The sequence below is a fragment of the Phyllobates terribilis genome, unplaced genomic scaffold, assembly GCF_046119375.1.
Source record: "Phyllobates terribilis strain yellow unplaced genomic scaffold, ASM4611937v1 Scaffold_5__5_contigs__length_657084704, whole genome shotgun sequence".
Lineage (NCBI taxonomy): Eukaryota > Metazoa > Chordata > Amphibia > Anura > Dendrobatidae > Phyllobates > Phyllobates terribilis.
In genome coordinates this window covers 14,539,292-14,562,139 of record NW_027362765.1, presented here as the reverse complement: position 1 = coordinate 14,562,139, position 22,848 = coordinate 14,539,292, and the positions used below count along the sequence as shown (strand labels likewise).

Sequence of the window (22,848 nt, the reverse complement as noted above, 5' to 3'; positions counted from 1 at the left end):
AGCATGCATCGGTGCGTTTGACACCTTACCAACGACACATAGGCATGCATTTGCGTTGCATCGTTATACAGGTCGCTAAGGGTCACCGTATCGTTGCTGCGTCGTTGGGAAGATCTGACTGTTTGACACTAGTGTTGAGCGAGTATGTTCCATTAACCCTTTCGCCGAGTATCTATTTCTTACACATTCCTCACATGTAATAAAGCTGTCAAACAGTTGCAAATCATGCACACGGGAGCGATTTAACCTCATCACCGAGCAGCTGTAAATACTCGGAGCTCGGCCCGAGCATACTCGGACAGAACATACTCGCTGAATCCTATTTGACATCTCACCAGCGACCACATAGTGACGCAGCAACGATCCCTGCCAGGTCGTATCGTTGTCGGGATCTCTGTAGCGTCGCTAAGTGTGACGGTACCTTTAGATTTACAGCGGAGTTTAATCATTACCAGCTGTTTTTCCTGGATGTACTAATCAAGAAAGAACGATATGGGACCCTAGGGACACTCATCTATCATAAACCTACAAGCACTAATAAATTATTGAAGTGGGATAGCCACCATCCCATCCTCCTAAAAAAAGGAATATTTAAGGGCCAATTTTTACGGTTGAGAAGGAAGTGTTCAAATGTCACAGATTTTAATATACAGGCGATAGACATGAACCCCAGATTTATGGAAAAAGGTACCCACGGTACATTTTGGATTACACACGATCATTTGCAGAAAAACAGGAGAGACAGACACTCCTCAATACCTAACCAAGAGACCAAGAAAAAGATGGGATACCTCGAGTAATAGGAACTGAGTAACCATATCTTTCATATCCCCAGAAAAAAATAGGATGTACTTGTGACCGACCCGGACCTGAAGGGTGCTGTGGGATCTACTTCCACAACTTTCAGAAAGTGTCGGTCATTTAGGCACTGTTTAGTGCATAGTGTCTATAAAAAACCTGCACCCAAGGGGACATGGCTAGATAGAAGAATTTGCAGTTTCTTTAGATGTGGAGAACGTTGTTCATGTAATTGGATGACACCATGTAAATCTTTCTCGAATTCCTCCACGGGTAAAACCTTTTTCCAGAGGGATTATTCCAACTGTAAAACCTCTGGACTAGTATATATGGCCACATGCACCTGCCCCCTAGATTATGTAGGCAAGATCAAGAGGGACTTTAGGAGGAGGGTGGGGGAGCATGTGGGCTATATATGCCATGGTCGGGACACCCCATTACCGAGGCACATGAACAGTGTACATCGAGGGGAAACTGGAGACATTTCATTTTGTATCTCTGAGGTAGTTAAACCCAATGTGAGAGGAGGTGATCAGAATAGATGTATCCTCAAAAAGGAAAATGAGTGGATTTCCAGACTGGATTCACTAGCCCCTAAGGGACTCAATTAGAAAATTTCCTATGCCTGTTTTGTATGAATACAGCCCCATTCTGGATTACGTTTTTGGATTTTATACTCTACCCATTGCTACTCAGTTCCCTGTGAATGAGGTTCACTTACTTCATCGAGATATCTGAGCTTCTATATCAAAATTGTTTCTTATCAGTTATATCCCACATATACTATTTAGTAATTAACAAGTATGATGATCCTTGTGTATCTCTAATTATGTAATATGGGTTAAATATGACCATTTAGGAAAATACTGTTGGCTGTAATCCCATATTTTTTGTAGTGATGAAGTAGATCTATATGCCTATTGCATGATGGGAGGATGTACAATACTTGTTTTTAGTCTCCCATGATGCTGATCTCAGATATAGGATTTTTCTATGTTGGTTGAATTTAATCCAAATCCATTATGTGCTTTGGCGTGGAATGCATGCTTCCAGACTTGCGCATTCGCAGATAGGAGACCGTGATGCTCTTCGATGTGGAACGCACACATCCGGGCATGCACAATCTCAGACAATGTTCCTAAATGCGCTCCGGCATGTAACACATAACTACGGGCATGCACAGTCACGGGTACGAGTGGGGCGGTGGCAATCAGTTTTTCTGGCGTTTCAGTGTAAAGCGTGTCACTTCCGGACATGCACACTAGGGGATGGACATTATCGGACCTCTAGCTCATGAGAAGTAGCGCAGATGCAGTACGTTATTGTAGACAGACTCCATTCTATTTATCCTATTACAATTCACCTTTAGGAATGGGAATGGGTCTCCTAGACTGAGGAATGGTTTTGGATGAAGTGGGATATTTAGGCTGCGTGCCCACTATGCATTTTTGCCGCGGAATTTCCGCAGCGAAAACGCTTAAAAAACGCTTGGTAATATGTGCCCCATGGTCCTCAATGATAATCCGCATGTGCTGTGCACATGCTCCGGAAATTTCCGCTGCGGATTATCATTGCGGAAAAATACGCAGCATGTCCATTAATTTTGCGGATACGCAGTGTAATCGCCGCCATTGACTTTCATTGGACCGCGTGACATCCGCATCACTGCATCTGCACAAGCGGATATCACACGGTTCAATGTGCGGATCGTACCCAGGTCTGGAGAAGAGGAGACTCTCCTCCAGACCCAGGTACCATAGAAACTGTAAAAAAAAAGAATTTAAAATAAAAAATAAAGATTATACTCGCCTTTCGATGTCCTCCCGGTGTTTTCTCCACTGCGTCTGGTCTGCTGTATGGGTCCCGGTGTTGTGAAGGACCTGCCATGACAGGTCATTGAGTCATGTGACCTGTCACATGACTCAATGACGTCACCGCAAGTCCTTCACACCACCACGAGCAGTGCAAGAGACCGGATGCGGTGGAGAAAACACCGGGAGGACACCGGAAGGTGAGTATAATCTTTTTTTTATTATTATTTTTTACCATTCTTATTCTTTTTTGTAACTAGCTTGGTCACACTACTATAAATCCATGTCAGTTGCATGGATTTATATAGTGTGAACAAGTTGTCAAGCACTTTCCAAGTGATGCTAAAATCACTTGGAAAAGCGCCTCATAACCCGCATGCAGAAATGCATGCAAAAACGCTTGACAAACGCTTCTACCTGGCGGGAAAAACGCATGTAAAATCCACATGTACAATCCGCATGCGTTTTTCCTGCCAGGGAGAAGCGTAAAAAATATGCAGCATTTCTTCATCGTGGGCACATAGCCTTAAAAATGGACACCTGGCTATTAGACACACTTGTGTTCAGATGTTTCAGCTGCCTTTGATTCAGCCTGTCTCAAGCCGGAACTCGCGTTGTTTATTTGTCTTAGCTGTGTGAGACAGTTTTGCTTTCTTAGCTTTTCAGTTATCTTGCCCAATTGATGGACATTTTTTGGGCGACATTTTAAAAACCAGTCCTTAGTATTAGGACCCTTAGTAATCACCTCATACTGATCAGAGATCTAATAGGTGAATCAATACATATAAAGCAGAAAATTTGTGACTGCCTCACAGTCAGACTGTTCTAGTTGTCCATAGCAACCAATCAGAGCTCAGCTTTCATTTCACCTCAGCAGCTTAAATGCTGAAAACTGCACTCTGGTTGCTGTAGGCAACTAAAACTATCTTTCTGTGAGGCAATTCTCATAAATGGGGCCTCAGCTACTTCTGCAACACCCGTTGCTATAATTACAGACTAAAGACCACCTTAGCGACTAATTGGTTGCTGCCCCTTTAAGATGCAGTCTGTAATTCTTTCAGATCCTTGGGGCAAAAACTGTGGTTTTACATTCAACACACAGACTCCCATTTTTTCCTTATTTCTATCGAGCCTAAATTTGGGGGACAAATATTGTCAAGTGGGAAAATTTTGAGTTTTCATGTTTGCAGTATTGTTAGTCTGGTCTTAAAGGGAACCTGTCATCCCCCTGGGACTTTTCAGACCTCTACTATGGGCATACAGGTGATAGAAATGTGAGTTTATAGTTACCTGTATGGCCCATATTAGAGGTCTTGTGGCTGTGAAATAGCTTTTTATTTCTTGTGGCTTATAATGTGTTTCCTTCTGGGGGACGGGAAGAAATCCACACCTACTTATTTAATCAAAATATTTATCCCCTCCCCTGCACGACACAGTGCCCTGAGACGTGCAGTTCCCTTGGCTGGATCCCACGCCTTTGCACTTCACCTTCTTTTGCAAGGCGCATTTCTCTGCGATCTGTGTACAAGTGCAGAGCGGGGATCTAGTGCGCAGACACCGGGAAGTCAGAGTGACTCGCCTGCGCACAAGTTCCCCCACGCTACAAGGATACACAGATGGCAGGGAAACGCACCTTGCGGAAGAAGGTGAAGTGAACAGGGGAGGGGAGAAATATTTTAATTAAACAAGTAGGCAGGGTGACAGATTCCCTTTAACCCCTTTAACACCGAGGGTGGTTTGCACTTTAATGACCAGGCCAATTTTTACAATTTTGACCACCGTCACTTTATGAGGTAATTACTCTGGAACGCTTCAACGGATCCTGCTGATTCTGAGATTGTTTTTTTGTGACATATTGTACTTTATGATAGTGGTAAAATTTCTTCGATATTACTTGCATTTATTTGTGAAAAAAATTGGAAATTTGGCGAAAATTTCGCAATTTTCAAAATTTTAATTTTTATTCCCTTAAATCAGAGAGATATGTTACACAAAATAGTTAATAAATAACATTTCCCACATGTCTACTTTACATCAGCACAATTTTGGAACCAAAATTTTTTTTAGTAGGGAGCTATAAGGATTAAAAGTTGACCAGCGATTTCTCATTTTTACAACAAAATTTACAAAACCATTTTTTTAGGGACCACATCACATTTAAAGTGACTTTGAGGGGCCTTTATGACAGAAAATACCCAAAAGTGACACCATTCTAAAAACTGCACCCCTCAAGGTGCTCAAAACCACATTCAAGAAGTTTATTAACCCTTCATATTCTTCACAGGAATTTTTGGAATGTGGAAGAAAAAAATTAACATTTAACTAATGCTTTCTATTTGTTTGCATCGGGTGCTCAGGAATGCACCAAGTATCGCGGGTGCTCGAGTGACCTGCTCGAGTCCCCACCCGCATGTTTCACGGTTATTAGACACCCAAAAAAAAACATGCGGGGATCGCTCATGCATGACAGGCAATCCCTGTAAGGTCTTTTTGGCTGTATAACAGCTGCAAAACATTTGGGGCGGAGACTTGAGCATGTCACTCGAGCAACCTCTATACTCGGTGCATACCCGAGCACCCGATGCAAACTCAAGTAGCGAGCACTTGCGCTCAACATTAGTCACCATATCGTCGTCATTTTTTTTTCTTTACTTCTGAAAAAATCCCAACCCCAACCCTAACCCTAGCCCAACCCTAACCGAAACCCTAGCACAACCCTAGCACAACCCTAACCCAAACCCTAGCACAACCCTAACCCTAGCACAACCCTAACCCTAAAGTTTATTTTTTACGCCGTTCCTTGTGCGGTATAAGTGATTAGACGACTTTATTCTTCGGGTCGGTGCAATTACAGTGATGCCAGATTCATATCGGGTTTTTATGACTGACAGCTGTCACACACTAAAAGACACATTTTTTTGCAGACTAGTTTTTACATCGCCATATTTTGAGAGCTATAATTTTTCCATATTTCGTCCGACAGAGTCATGTGATGGCTTGTTTTTTGCGGGACAAGTTGACTTTTTTATTGGTACCATTTTCGGGCACATGACATTTTTTGATCGCTTTCTATTCTGATTTTTAGAAGGCAGAATAATCAAAAACCAACAATTCAGGAATTGTTTTTTTGAGTTTTTTTTATGCCGTTCTGCGTGTGGTAAAATTGATAAGGTAGCTTTATTCTTTGGGTCAGTACGTTTACAGTGGTACTACATTTATATTTTTTTTATATATTTTGGCGCTTTTACACAAAAACTATTTTATAGAAAAAAGAATTGTTTTTGCATCGCTTTATTCTGAGAGCTATAACTTTTTTATTTTTCGGCCGTTGGAGCTGCATGGCGGCTTGTTTTTTGCGGGAAAAGATGACTTTTTCAGCGGTACCATTTATATTTGCATGCATCTTTTTGATCTCTTTTATTTCATTTTTTGTTTGGCGGTATGATGATAAAACATTGTTTCGTTTTTTATTATTTTTTTTATCGTGTTCAACTAGCAGGACAGTTTTATAGGTCAGGTCGTTCCGGACGCGGCGATACCAAATATGTGTACTTTTATTGGTTTATTTTTTTTTCCATAAGATTTGTTATTTTTGGGTACAATATATTTTTATTTTTTTATTAATTTTTTTCATTTTTTTTTTTACAATTTTTTTTCTTCACTTTCTGACATTTTTATTACTTGTTCACATTGTCCCACTATGGGACTTTCACTTTTTGCAGCCTGATCTCCAGCATGGCATAGAGAGCAGCAGCTCCCTATGCCATGCAGCCTGTCAGCGATGCACAGGGAGAAGTTACTTTGGTCGTGCACTGCGCATGACCAAAGCAACTTCCTGCCTCCTGGTGTCCCGGATGTTGTCATGATGACGTCGGGTCACCATGGCAACATCCGGGACCGGACTCAGACGCCGCTGGACGCAGGCAGAGAAGGTAAGTATAGCGCTTACCTCCTCTTGCCACCGGAATGCTGTGATCGATTTCGATCACAGCATTTCGGGGGTTAATGTGCCGGGAGCGGTGCATTAAATATTATACTTACCTTCTGATGGCCCCCAGTCTCCTTGTCTCGGCTTGCCGGCAGCTCGCGGTAGACTAAAAGAACCTGCGGTCACGTCATTTAGTCATGTGGTCACGTGACCGCTGATTTCGGCAGGTCGTTTAATCTACTGCAAGCTGCCGGCAATCCGAGACAAGGACACCGGGGGCCATCAGAAGGTAAGTATAATATTTATTTTTTACCATTTGCATGGATTTATATAGTGTGACCAAGTTATCAAGCACTTTCCAAGTGATGCTAAAATCGCTTGGAAAGCGCTTGACAACCCGCATGCGGAAATGCGGTGCGGGACCGCTCCTGTCACAGCTGACACCCGGCGGCGATCTCGCCCGCATTGCTTGTGTGCGGGCGAAATCGCCAGGGCGTATTAATACGTATCAGGCCCATAAGGCCCAGGGCACAGATACGCACTAATACGCCCTGGGCCAGAAAGGGGTTAAGGCTGTGTGCCCACTATGCGTTTTTTAAGCGTTTCCACAGCGGCAATTCCGCTGCAGAAACGCTTAAAAAACGCTTGGTAGAAGGTCTGCCATGTTCCCCAATGATAATTCGCATGTGCTGTGCACATGCTGCGGAAATTTCCACTGCGGATTATCATTGTGGAAAAATCCGCAGCACTACCAATTATTTTGCGGAAGCGCGGAGTTTTCGCCGCCATTGACTTGCATTGGACCGCATGTCATCCGCATCACTGTATCTGTACATGCGGATGCCATGCGTTTCAATGTGCGGATGGTACCCGGGTTTGGAGAAGAGGAGACTCTCCTCCGGACCCGGGTACCATAGTACCTGTAAAAAAAAGAATAAAATAAAAAATAAATATTATACTTACCTACTGATGGCCCCCGGTGTCCTTGTCTCGGCTTGCCGGCAGCTCGCGGTAGACTAAAAGAACCTGCGGTGACGTCATTTAGTCATGTGGTCACGTGACCGCTGATTTCGGCAGGTCGTTTAATCTACCACGAGCTGCCGGCAAGCCGAGACAAGGACACCGGGGGCCATCAGAAGGTAAGTATAATATTTATTTTTTACCATTTGCATGGATTTATATAGTGTGACCAAGTTATCAAGCACTTTCCAAGTGATGCTAAAATCCCTTGGAAAGCGCTTGACAACCCGCATGCGGAAATGCATGTGGAGAACGCTTCACTTCCGCTTGTCCCTGGCAGGAAAAACGCATGTACAATCCGCATGCGTTTTTTTCTGCCAGAGAGATGCAGAAACGCTCAGGAAAAATCCGGAGCATTTCTGCATCGTGGGCACATAGCCTAAAGAAGGGCCATGCAAAATTTCTCTCAAACCAGATGAAAAATGTGGTTTTGTATTCTACGAGCTCAACACACAGATTTTCTGTTTCTGCTATATATATACTAGCTATTGAGCCCGTTCTACGCCCGGGTTGCGAGCATTTTTATTGGTATATGGTCTCCCATCCTGGTATTTGTTCTGCTCCCATCCTTGTATTTGTGCTGTCCCCATCCTGGTATTTGTGCTCCCCAATCCTGTTCCTCCATCCTGTTATGTGCTGCCCTGATCCCTATCCTGGTATGCATGGCACGCCTCACCACTAATCCTGGTATGCATGGCACCCCTCATCCCCAATCCTGGTATGCATGGCACCACTCATCCCCAATCCTGGTATGTATGGCACCCCTCATCCCCAATCCTGGCATGCATGGCGCCCCTCATCCTGGTATGCATGGTACCACTCATCCTGGTATGCATGGTACCCCTCATCCTGGTATGCATTGCACCCCTCATCCCTATCCTGTTATACATGGCCCCTCATCCGAATCCTGGTATGCATGGCCCCCCCAGATCCCTATCCTGGTATGCATGGTACCCCCCATCTCTTTCCTGGTATGCATGGCACCCCTCATCCCCAATCCTGGTATGCATGGCACCCCATCCCACATCCTGGTATGCATGGCCCCCTCATCCAAAATTTGATAGACATGGCACCCCTCATCCCAATCCTGGTATGTATGGCACCCCTCATCCCCCAATCCTGGTATGTATGGTACCCAATCCCTCATCCTGGTATGCATGGCTTCCTCATCCCCAATCCTGGTGTGCATGGCACCCCATCTCTCATCCTGGTATACATGGCACCCCTCATCCCAAATCTGGTATGTATGGCACCCCTCATCCCCCAATCCTGATATGCATGGCACCCAACCCCTCACCCTGGTATGCATGGCTCCCTCATCCCCAATCCTGATATGTATGGCCCCCTCATCCCTATCGTGGTATGCATGGCACTACATATTCCTATTCTGGTATGCATGGTACCCCTCATCCCTATCCTGGTATGCATGGCACCCCATCCATCATCCTGGTATGCATGGCACCCCTCACCCCCCAATCCTGGTATGCATGGCACCCCTCACCCCCATCCTGGTATGCATGGCACCCCTCACCCCCATCCTGGTATGCATGGCACCCCTCATCCCCAATGCTGGTATGCATGGCACCCCTCAACCCCCAATCCTGGAATGCATGGCATGTGTCACGACTAATCCTGGTATGCATGGCACCCCTCATCCCCAATCCTGGTATGCATGGCACCACTCATCCCCAATCCTGGTATGTATGGCACCCCTCATCCCCAATCCTGGCATGCATGGCGCCCCTCATCCTGGTATGCATGGTAACCCATCCCTCATCCTTGTATGCATGGTACCCCTCATCCTGGTATGCATGGCACCCCTCATCCTGGTACGCATGGCACCCCTCATCCCTATCCTGTTATACATGGCCCCTCATCCGAATCCTGGAATGCATGGCCTCCCCAGATCCCTTTCCTGGTATGCATGGTACCCCCCATCCCTTTCCTGGTATGCATGGCACCCCTCATCCCAAATCCTGGTATGCATGGCACCCCTCATCCCCAATCCTGGTATGTATGGCACCCCATCCCAAATCCTGGTATGCATGGCCCCGTCATCCAAAATTTGATAGACATGGCACCCCTCATCCCCAATGCTGGTATGCATGGCACCCCTCAACCCCCAATCCTGGTATGCGTGGTACCCCTCACCCCCCAATCCTGGTATGCGTGGTACCCCTCACCCCCAATCCTGGTATGCGTGGTACCCCTCATCCCCCAATCCTGGTATGTGTGGCCCGCTCATCCCTTTCACGCTGCACACATACAAAAAAAAAATACTTATACTCGCCTTTCTTCCCTGTGCTCCAGCGCTGTTACGTCCTGTTCTGCCAGAGGCCAGAGGAGGAGTGTGGTGCCAGAGTACGCGCATGCCCATACCGCGCTGTCCGGCGCCCTTTTGCTGAAGACACACTGCAAATGTGTCTACAGTAAAATGGCGCCGGATAGCGCTGTGCGCATGCACAGATTCTAATGCCTTCACTCCTGCCCCGGTCTCCGGCGAGAAGAGAGGCAACGCTCCTTCCGGTCAGGTAAGTATGTAAGTATGGCGCCGGAGATCGCGGTATGCGTTCAGTGTCTACGCATACCGCGATCTCCGGCGCCATACACTCCTCTTACCTGTAACGGCTCCATGCGTTCTTCTGTCTGGAGCCAGACTGCGCAGGCGTGTCGCGTTTGCGCAGTCTATAGAGGCTTCAGACAGAGGGACTCTTGTAGCGTTATATTATAGATATATATTTTAGCTATTGAACCCATTCTACGCCCAGGTGGTGAGCATTTTTATTGGTATATGGTCTCCCATGCTGGTATGTGCTGCCCCCCTCCTGGTATTTCTGCTGCCCCCATTTTTGTATTTCTGCTGCCCCCACCCTGTCCCCACCATCCTATCCTGGTATGCATGGCACCCCTCACCCCCAATCCTGGAATGCATGGCACCCCTCACCCCGCAATCCTGGAATGCATGGCACCCCTCACCCCCCAATCCTGGAATGCATGGCACCCCTCACCCCCCAATCCTGGTATGCGTGGCACCACAATCCCAATCCTGGTATGCATGGCACCCCTCATCCCAGTCCTGGTATGCATGGCACCCCTCACCCCAGTCCTGGTATGCATGGCACCCCTCACCCCTAATCCTGGTATGCATGGCACCCCTCACGCCCAATCCTGGTATGCATGGCACCCCTTACCCCCAATCCTGGTATGCATGGCACCCCTCACCCCCAATCCTGGTATGCATGGCACCCCTCACCCCCAATCCTGGTATGCATGGCACCCCTCATCCCCAATCCAGGTATGCATGGCACCCCTCATCCCCAATCCTGGTATGCATGGCACCCCTCATCCTCAGTCCTGGTATGCATGGCACCCCTCATCCCCAATCCTGGTATGCATGGCACCCCTCATCCCCAATCCTGGTATGCATGGCACCCCTCATCCCCAATCCTGGTATGCATGGCACCCCTCATCCCCAATCCTGGTATGCATGGCACCCCTCATCCCCAATCCTGGTATGCATGGCACCCCTCATCCCCAATCCTGGTATGTATGGTACCTAATCCCTCATCCTGGTATGCATGGCACCACTCCTCGCCCAATCCTGGTATGCATGGCACCCCATCCCTCATCCTGGTATGCTAGGTACCCCTCATCCCTATCCTGGTATGTATGGCCTCCTCATCCCCCAATGTTGGAATGCATGGCACCTCATCCTGGTATGCATGGTACCCTGCATTCCTATCCTGGTATGCATGGTACCCCTCATGCTGGTATGCATGGCACCCCATCCCTCATCCTGGTGTACATGGCACCCCTCATCCCAATTCTGGTATGTATGGCCTCCTCATCCCAGAAACCTGGTATGCATGGCACCCAATTCCTCATCCTGGTATGCATGGCACACCTCATCCCCAATCCTGGTATGTATGGCTCCCTCATCCCTTATCCTGGTATGCATGGTACCCCATCCCTTATCCTGGTATGCATGGTACCCCTCATCCCTATACTGATATGCATGGTACCCCTCATCCCTATTCTGATATGCATGGTACCCCTCATCCTGGTATGCATGTCACCCCGCATCCCTATCATGATATGTATGGTACCCCTCATCCTTATCCTGGTATGCATGATACCCCATCCCTAACCTGGTATGCATGGTACCCCTCATCCCTATACTGGTATGCATGGCACCCCTCGTCCCCAATCCTGGTCTGCATGGCACCCCTCATCCCCAATCCTGGTCTGCATGGCACCCCTCATCCTCAATCCTGGTCTGCATGGCACCCCTCATCCTCAATCCTGGTCTGCATGGCACCCCTCATCCTCAATCCTGGTCTGCATGGCACCCCTCATTCCCCAATCCTGGTATGTATGGCCCCCTCACCCCCCAATCCTGGTATGCATGGTGCCCCTCATCCCTTTCACGCTGCACACATACAAAAAAATAAACACTTACACTCACCTTTCTTCTCTGTGCTCCAGCGCTGCGGTGTCTTGTTCTGCCAGAGGCCGGGGGAGGAGTGCGGCGTCGGAGTACGCGCGCCCATATCGTGCTGTCTGGTGCCACTTTGCTGAAGACACACTTGCAAATGTGTCTTAAGTAAAATGGCGCCGGATAGACAGGATTTTTATGATGTTATTTATCATCTCCTCATTCAGGTCCCTACAATATCAGATCCTCTCAGTAAAGATCTTCTATATAAGAGAATTTTCCTGATTTACCGATCAAAGATGGATATGAACAGAGACAAGTTGGCAGAGAGGATATTACACCTTACCCTAGAGATCCTCTTCCGGCTTACTGGAGAGGTGAGAGATTCTGATGACGTCACATTACATCTTTCTTATCTATGGGAATAACAGATGGACAGAACTGGAGAGATGAGGACTCTGGAAATGTCTGTAGTGAGATTTATTAATGTGTCTTTCTATAACCAGGATTACACAGTAGTGAAGAAGACCTCTAGTGAGTGCTGCCAGGACCCTGTGTCTGAGGGATGGGAAAGACCCCTGCGCCCAATCATGGGGCCTCCACCTCACCCCCTGATACATGAGGACATCAATAACCAGAAGATCCTAGAACTCGCCTACAAGATGATTGAGCTGCTGACTGGAGAGGTGATACTGCTGGGAATGCTGGGATATTATACAGTAACGCTATGAAGGGATCGGGGGATGACGGTATCAATGTATGTGTCAGGTTTCTATAAGGTGTCAGGATGTCTCCGTCTATTTCTCCATGGAGGAGTGGGAGTATTTAGAAGGACACAAAGATCTGTACAAAGATGTCATAATGGAAGTTTCCCAGCCCCTCACATCACCAGGTAATAGACAGGACTAAATACACATGGCCTATAATTATCAATATGCAAAGAATGAATTCAGTTCCTGTATGTGTTTCCTCCAGTTCTATCCAGTAAGAGGACAACACCAGAGAGATGTCCCCGTCCTCTTCCTCCACATAACTGTAAGCAAGAAGATCCCAATGTTTCTCAGGATCATCAGGTAGATGGAGAGAAGGTGTCATGAGATCTCCCCTTTGATACGTAGACAACTGTGAAGGTCTTGTGTTCAGTCTTGTTATATCTACCAGTATTATATGTTTTATACTAGTGTAATGAGAATGGTGGAGATGACAGGATTAGAGCTGATCACAGATGTGACTTCTCATCTGTCTGTAACTTTTACAATATTTGTTTCAGGATGAAGATCTGACCCATATTAATACTACAAAGACATATGTGAGGGGTGATGAGTGGTGTAAAGAGGAGATTCCTACATATGACTACCCAGGTGAGTACTGACCACTAAATGCAGAGAAGTCACAGATTCTTCTCATTTACTTGCTGTGGCTGCTTTATCGGTGGTGTAGTATGGCCGTATCACAATCTGGTGATCATCATTTTGCCGCATAACATTCTCCTCTATCAGTAATTTGAACATTGTTATTGTGAAATTGTGAAAGCCCTTTTCTATAGAATTTACATCTTGGAAGGAGGATCCACCTTCCGCCCTGAGATTAGAAGATGCTGACTGTTAACTTCCCAGATCTGTAAACTACAAAGCCAAATTACAGTGTACATAGAATGTGCTGACAAATTAGAAAATAACTTGAAGAAAATTATTATGATGGCCTGTAAGAGAAAGTGCAGGGTAATGATGCTGTTGGCTTCCTAGAACCCTGATATCTTATTGGATGAATCTACCTTCTCTCCCTTCTGTGCTGCTGAATGTGCTCATATGGTCCCTACAAGACCAGGTCCAGTCTTTCTGGCAAAACTTCACTTTTATGATCGACAACATTAAATGTGCAGTGAGGGCCAAGTTAAATTTCTGTACAATAACAACAGAGTTTTCATTTGTTTTAACACTAACTAACTTCAAACAGGATTGTGATAAATTACACAAAAAACATGACATCTGTGCCATAATATATCTCTAAGCTGTGCGTGGTTGATGGCTGTAATATACCTTTTTTCACAAGTTCATCCTTTTAATCAAAATACATGGATCTGGACTTGCACAAAGACCCCTAGGCTTGGGCCACAGTGTTACCTGCTGTTCTGTGGAGTGAGATGGGAAGAAGAATAGTCAGGTAGCCAGGTCAGAACCTAGAGGGCAGAGAAAATACAAAATCAGAAGACACAAGAGTAGTCAGTAAACGGAACGGGGTCACAACAGGAGACAAATACACTAGTCTGGATCTGAGCACAGAGGACTGAGCCAGAGGAGAACCAGGCTGTATCTGGCAGCTTCCAGCAATATGCTTTGAAATTTAGTAGCTATAACTGTAGAAAAAGACTTGGACTTCTCATCCCAAAATTCGTATTTTGAGCTAAAGCTACTAGACAAGAAAATTACAAACTGAACATGAGGGTCTTAGTTTAACATTCTGATCAGACTGTATGAAGCTACTTCATCACGATGAACCTGTCAGGGGTGTATCAAGTGTGACAGACAGTCGTTCTGGATTCGGCTGTAGAAGGTCACTGCGCTTGGCTTTGCAGACGCCTTCTTCATCCTTTTATCTCTGTAGTGTAGTGATATCCTTCTCCTTCTAGGACTCAGCAGTGATCTCCACCTTCTGCTGCTAATTGACACACCCTTGCTTGATGATTAAAAACTCTGTGTCTCCAGAGAGGCACCGGTGATAGCTCTATTTTCCTCTGTCCAGGCCTGGAGTACTAGTAGTTGGCTAGTTTCTTCTTGGAGTTCCCTTGGAGGATAGTTGGTGTGATCTCTCTGGTGTCTTTTCAGGCTAACTGTATCCCCTTTGTTGGTTAACTTGTTGTCTTTAGTTGCCGTGGGGGCTGACTAGTACTCAACTCGTTCCTCTCCCTACCTATGGCCTAGCTCTAGGGACACTCGGGGATTACGTTTCCTGCTCGGCGATAGGTGCAGAGCTTATTTAGGGATGATAGGGCAGACAGTGTGATATTAGATCTGCCTAGGGGTCTCTCCTCCCCCTTTCCCTAGTTGTTGGGCTCCCTTTTCTTTCTTCCCGTCATTGTACACTTGTTCCTTCCCTCACCTTGCTTGACAGAACCACTCAGTGGGTCCCTAGCCTAAAAGGTACAGCTGTGTGCGCAACGAACAATCACAGCAACAGTGTATCAGAAAGGCCTGCGACCTGGTGCCCAACAGCACCCATGAGGCTGATTCCCCATGACTTCATGTCACGCGACCCCAAAGGCAGAAAGCCACTGCAACAATGGCCACCACAACAACACCAACACCAGGTGAATAGATGTAAAAACCTTAAAAAAGAAAAAAATAGACGGAACCCCTCTTGTAGTCTCCTGCTGTTGCACAGGTCTTTTTTAACAGTTATAAGTTCGAGCTGTATTAGGATGTGGTGATCTCCAATTGGCTTAAGCTGGCAGCAGATAACTTCAGCTGGACAACACACACACACACCCATACTGCCAGACTATATGGTACTACAGGTCCCAGGCACCCTAATCTTAGTGGATGGATAGAGCCTGTGCCGCCCAGAGTTTCTGCTTCCGACGTCTCCTCCATCACCAGCGCCTCCTGTAGCATGAATAAGGCAGCTACTGGTGACACAAGCAGACGTCGCAGGAGCAGGTCCAAGAGGAGATGGGACACACCATATTCAGAAGCCTTAATATGAAAAAATGGCATAAAACCAGAGCAGTAGAAATCCCCATAAAGTGACCCCATTTTGGAAATTATAACCCTCAGTGAATTAATCTATAGGAGTAATGACTATTTTTTACTCCACAGGCACTTTCCTGAAATTAGCACGCAGTGGAAGTTGGAGAGTGAAAATTAAAAATATGCCATTTTATTGCCGAACACATAGTGCCCAGATTGTGCTCCAGGAGACACACACCGTAAATTAAGTGGGTTCTTCTCACTATAGTAATGCCAAATACATGGATGCTAAATGTGGTTTGGGCACACTGCAAGGCTCAGAAGTGAGGGTGAAATCTGACTTTGGGAGAGTGGATATTGCTGGATTGGTTTATGGAAGCCATGTTGCTTTTCAAGAGCCTTTGAGCCACTAATAATGTGGAAACCTCTGTTTTTCCATTGACAGATGATGGACCTGAGTGGGGACTTGTTTTTTTGTGAGATGAGTAGAAGTTTTTATTGGTATTATTTTTGTCTACATAACATTGTTTGGTGGTTTTTTATTCCATATTTGGGAGGCAAAATGAACAAACAGTTGAACACCACACTCTACTGGTTCATGTTTTGAGGTTTTCTATTAGACTGTGAACGGTCATTGTCTTGGTGAAGAATTCAATATTGTTACATAACTTGCCATTTTCCTGATATTTTAAATAGAAATGTTCAAAAATATAAATTTCAAGGATATTTTATTAAAAAGTTGTTTTTATTTTTGGCAGATGACTGTACCTTGAGATCAGTGGGACAGTTGACATCTTCAATTTTTAAATCAGATGATCTTGAGATCCCACAAGATACAACTGAAGTGAATGCCATTACTCCAGATACACCATTATCCCTTCACAGCAAAGATCAATCATCTGATCCTTTGAAACAGGTCCTATCTTCTGATTCATTACCGACTTCTAAGGAAAATCAGAGTCACAAAATAAGCATTAAAAATCAAACTGCTCATAAATCAAAAAAGTCATTTTTACATTCAGAATGTGGAAATAGTTTCCTCCTCGAAAAGTCTTTTCTTAAACATCAAAACATTCACACAGCAGGGAATAAATTTTTTTGTTTCAATTGTGGGAAATGTTTTAACCAGAAATCAGATATTGTTAGGCACCAGAGAATTCACACAGGCGAGAAGCCATTTTCATGTTCAGAATGTGGGAAATGTTTTAACCAGAAATCAAATCTTGTTAGTCACCAGAGAACTCACACAGGGGAGAAGCCATTTTCATGTTCAGAATGTGTGAAATGTTTTACAGAGAAATCAAGTCTTCTCAAACATCAGAGAACTCACACAGAAAAGAGGCCATTTTCATGTTCAGAATGTCAGAAATGTTTTACAAAGAAATCAAATTTTGTTTCACATCTTCGAACTCACACAGGGGAAAAGCCTTTTTCATGTTCAGAATGTGGAAAATGTTTTACACAGAAATCAAATTTTGTTAAGCACCAGAGAACTCACACAGGGGAGAAGCCTTTTTCATGTTTAGAATGTGGGAAATGTTTTAATCAGAAATCAGATTTTGTTATACACCAGAGAACCCACACAGGAGAGAAGCCTTTTTCCTGCTCAGAATGTGGGAAATGTTTTAACCAGAAATCAAATTTTGTTAAGCACCAGAGAACCCACACAGGGGAAAAGCCTTTTTCCTGTTCAGAATGTGGAAAATGTTTTAGAGAGAAATCAACTCTTTTTACACATCAGAGAACTCACACAGGGGTGAAGCCATTTTCATGTTCAGAATGTGGAAAATGTTTTGTTAAGAAATCATCTCTACTTTGTCACCGGAGAACTCACACAGGGGAGAAGCCATTTAGATGTTTAGAATGTGGGAAATGTTTTAAACAGAAAGCGCATCTTGATAGACATCAGAGAAGTCACACAGGGAAGAAGCCTTTTTCCTGTTCAGAATGTGGGAAATGTTTTGTGAAGAAATCATCTCTTCTTAGTCACCAAAGCAGTCACTCAGGGGAGAAGCCTTTTTTATATTCTTAATTTGGGAAATGTTTTACTTGGAGAGACACAGTTTTAGCAAGAAAAAATCTTGCTAATAAGGGAGTGTGTCTTATATATTCTAGGCAGCTTCCTGTGACAGAGGAGAACACTGAGACAGTGTCCTTCTCGATCACTGAGAGAACTGCTCTCTTCTCCAGCGCCACACTTATCTAACTGATTAAAGAAAATCCCATGGGCATAATTAGTTAATCTAAGTGAGACCCTTATAGATCATTAGTGCATATAATATATAACTACATACTCCAACAGAGAAATATGTCAAACAGGAGAAACAAAGGAGTATCTCTTTTTTTTAAAAAAAAATATACACGTTTTTATTAGAGAAAATAGATTAAAAATCACATTGAAATCACATAAAAATAGACATGATAGACAGAAATGGTAATAAACATTCCGGGTACAAGCCACAGTGACCAAAAGTTTGACTGTCACATTAATAGTAAATCTAGGATAAGGAGCAGAGGTGACATAAATAGAAATTTATATAAAGAGTTTTTTTATAGTATAGAAATTATGCCCCAAGTAATCCTAAGATCTTCATGAATAAGTAACCTTACCCATTATTAGGAAACAAATCTGGCCCAGCTCGGAGTGCAAAAGGCTAAAAAATGCTGCGCTCCAACGCACGTTTCGCGTGCCACCCGCACGCTTTTTCAAGGGGAAGTGAGGAGAAAGATCACCTGCAGGACCTTTATACCATGTGACCATGTCACATGGTTTCCCACTCACCAATAGGAGCAGCCGTCCGGCGCATGCGTCAATCGCCGCACCCGCAGCACGCCCACCCCGGCCGTCAAGCCAATCACAGCAGGCCCGGAGTCCGAAGGACACCCGCGCCCACCGGGACCGACATAAAGATGCTGGGGAGCGGCGCGCACACGGGGGAGGAGAAAAGAGGCAGTGCACACTGCTCCCACAGTGAGTGCATAACAAAACAGATATAACAATTTGCTTTAAAGTGCGATTATCCAAAGGATCAGTACAAGACATTATCAAACCCTGAAGTATGGGTAATCATGAGAAAAAAAGAGGGGGAAGGGAAAACCAGAAGGAGAGGAGCTACATTAAACAGCAAAAAGGTATATTGGCAATATAAATACATCTCTTTAAGTAAAAGGCACATATAACTGCTAGTTCAACATGCATAATGTATAGACAGCAGTATATATAAACTGATGCAAATGCCGCCGATGTCCATCCCGACTCATCATCCTCAAATCCTCCATGCAATATCCTCATGTATACATGTGTAGGTCCATAATTCACCTAAACATGAAACCAATACCGTATAAGGGTTGATCAAAAAATAGGGTGTGGAGCAAAACAGAAACTGCAGGTAAATCAACTGAAAAGAATCATAAATGTCAAAAATGAAAAAATCATGAACAAACATAAGGTGTTAAAATATATATTAAAAACAAACAAAATAATAACCAATAGCGCACAAAATGTAAAGCCCAGTGATAATGATGGCAAGTGTGTCAATTTACAAAAAGGTGGTGCCAACGTCCCCAAAGTGACAATCCATCTGGTCTCACATTGTGCCAGGCGTTTGCCTATATCTCCTCCCCGTGTACCAGTATGGATGAGATCAATTCCTCTCACCCGGAAGGATTTGGGGCTACAGTCATGGTGCATCTTGAAATGTTGGGGAATTGTTTTTAATTCTGACATGTCGGACACTGACCTGGCCGCACAATGTCCCTCACGTGTTCCCTCACCCGTATTCTTAATTCACGGGACGTAAGTCCAATATAAATTTTAGAACATCCACAAGTTGCGTAATAAATTACGTTCATGCTAGTGCATGTGATATGATGTTTTATTTCAAAATGGCGGAGTCCATCTGCAGGCCAGGCAGCGGCCACATGGAAAGAATCCCCAAATAGGACCTCTGCTCCCGAACAAATTTGCCACAGGAGGTGTATAGTGGCTTTTGACAAGTAAATCTTTTAGATTTCTACAACGTCTTGGTGTTATCAGGGGTGCGGTGGGAAGGCTCTACTGAAGAGCAGGCTCTGTTTTGAGAATGGGCCAATGTTTTTCTAATATAGCTCTCATATTACGCCATTCATGATTGTATGTCGAAATAAAACGAGTCCTCCCATCGCAACCCCGCCGTTTCCTTGATGTATAGAGGAGCGAATTGCGCGTAGCATTTTTCGCCCGACTATAACCTGCCTTGATACACCTCTGACTGTAGCCCCTATCCTCAAACCGAGATCTCAAGTCCCTCGCCTGTTCTTCAAACCTCGCATCGGACGAGCAGATACTCCTCATCCTGAGGAACTGACTCACTGGGACAGCCCGAATAGTTGCTGCACAGTGTGCAGATGATGCATGTATAAGCGCATTGACAGAGGTGGACTTCCTGAATACATCGGTCTGCATGAGTGCATCATCATCCACCTCAAATTTTATGTCCAGGAAGTCCAATTTCCTCTTGTCAGCCCTATACGTTAATTTGATATTAAATGAATTAGCATTAAGGCAACCCATGAACTGGTCGAGCTGCTCCATGGTGCCCTTCCAAAGAAAAAATAAATCATCAATATATCTATACCAGCACTGGATTGGTTCCATGGCATGTGCGCCCTCGTCACCGAAGAGCGTCCTCTCCCAATAACCAAGGAAGAGGTTGGCGTACGAAGGCGCACATGCCGCACCCATCGCAGTGCCACGTGTCTGTAAATAAAATGAATTTTTGAAAACAAAAAAATTGAGTAAGGACAATATGGAGCAGCTCAAGTATCAGCTCACAGGTCGGACCATCCCAGCTGCTGCCCCCCAGGAAGAAGCGGACTGCCCTCATCCCATCCTCATGTTCGATGCAGGTATAGAGGGACACAAGTAGAACATCTGGTTCCACAAAGATCCCTATCTACCCTCCTCAACATGTCCATCGTATCTTGTATGATTTACTATTAATCTGACAGTCAAACTTTTGGTCACTGTGGCTTGTACCCGGAATGTTTATTACTATTTCTGTCTATCATGTCTATTTTTATGTGATTTCAATGTGATTTTTAATCTATTTTCTCTAATAAAAACGTGTATATTTTTATAAAAAAAGAGATACTCCTTTGTTTCTCCTGTTTGACATATACTTATCTAACAGAGCAAAGCAGGAGAGGAATCTACCGGGAACTGCACAGAGGCTGCTCGTCCAGAGTGAGCAGCTGAAGAACCTTCCACCCGACGAGCTCAATGACCTTTCTGATCATGTATAACTGTTTTACATATTTTCAAAAGTTGTCAGATTCAGTTATGATATGAGCCATTTCTTAATGATTTTAACAACTTGTTTCTATGATATCAAAGCGTTTTCCTTTTACTGCTACATATAATTAAGGCATAAAAGTTTCAGTGCTTTGAAACATTATTACTTTTGCAAATATAAAGATGCAGAATATTTTGTTATGCCAATTTTCTGATATTTATTTAGAGGAAACTGCATATCTTTTCTCTTTTTGTTTGGTGGATAAGAGTCTAGATGCGAATGTAAGAAATTAATCTTTAAGGACATGTTACAGCCAAGATCTTTATGTTTAGAGGCGATTTTCCACCAACTCTTCATAGTTATCTGCTCTTGAGTTACCCCAAAAATGATCTACCGCTAATGCAAATGCTACCCATGAAGCCTTTTCCTTGCCCTACAACAAACAGAGAAGCTCTTCATCTTGAAGAAACTTACAAATCTGAGGTCCATTAAAGACTCCTTCTTTTTGCTTCACTTACCCTTGGAAATTTATCAATGAGATACTTGTAAAAGCATTCAATTTTGTCCATTGCCTTTACAGAGTTCTTTATTAGGTCCGATGTGATATGCAATGGTGGTAAGAAAATCTTATGTGGGTCAATAAGTGCTTGATGCCGGACATTTTTACTCCCTGGCTGAAGTGAATGTCGGAGAGGCCAGTCTTTTTATGGTAGTGATATTTTCTTGCACAACTATCCCACTCCCGCAGCAGCACTTTGTGTTTCCACCTTGGAGACCAAGTAAGAGGGCAACCACCTTGACGGCATGGGAGAACAAGCAGATGAAGGAGCTCCTGCAGAGCATCTAGCTATTTATCCAATATAGGACCTGAGGATCATCCTGGAAGTTCCCATACATCTACCAGATAACTTGCTGAGTGTGGAGGTACTTGACTCTGGGGGATAAAAATGACCAGGAAAAGCCACAGAAAGATGTCAAGAGAAGCCGGCTCTCAGCTCCAATATGGCACCATGATCGTCACGCTGAAGATGAGGAGGAGGGAAGTGGTGGCCAGACTGGAGCGATTTGCCCGCACAGAAACACAGGTCTCAGCAGGTGATAGTGGCCTTCATCTAGCAGCTACCTCGCAGCTGTGCACGTGCTCCGGAGCAAAGAAGTCAGGTGAGAAGGAGATGGAAGAGTCAGCCGCATTGATGGAGGCAAAAAGATCGCAAAACTGCCTGTGGCACAGTATTCTCAGCCCCACAGCCTAATCTGCACTAAGGGGACATAAAGGTACCTGATGAACCTACTTTAAGACATTTTCATGGCAGTAGTACATTGTAAATCCTCTCTATCTGCTTTGAATGTATAATTTGATGGTCTTAAAGATGAGATAACAGGTATAAAACTGCAGAAAACAGAGCATGGGCGGTGGAAGGCAAAGTTAGCACCATTGTGGATCAGATAGTTGATACAAGCAATGAGAGCAGGCTTACAGCATAGTAAATATCAGCACTGCTGGCGGAAACAGATGACCTTGAAAATAGATTGAGGCGCAATAATATACGACTTATTGGTGTGCCTGAAAAAAATAGAAGGCTCCTCTCCTGCTGAATTCTAATACTTGTTGAAATTAATAATCTGACCTAAACCTTAATCTCCCTATAGGATTTAGAACAAGCTCATAGGGTGCCAACCCATCCTCTTCTTCCGGGGCTACCACCAAGACCTGTGCTGGCTAAAATTTTACACTACTGGGACACAGATATTATCCTATGACAGGCAACGGATCACCCAGATCTAACAATTAATGGATTCAAAATCTTTCCCAATTATTCTATTGAAGTGCAGAAACAATGAGCCAAATTCCTTGATGACAAAAAACATCTGAGAGATCTGCACGTTCTATATTCAG

At 44.5% G+C, this 22,848-nt stretch overlaps 1 protein-coding gene across 1 annotated transcript in view; it reads left to right on the top strand.

The window, feature by feature from the left end:
- Nucleotides 1–22,848, top strand: part of LOC141270496 (uncharacterized) — a 462,326-nt gene that overhangs the window by 1,681 nt on the left and 437,797 nt on the right. The window lies entirely within an intron of this gene.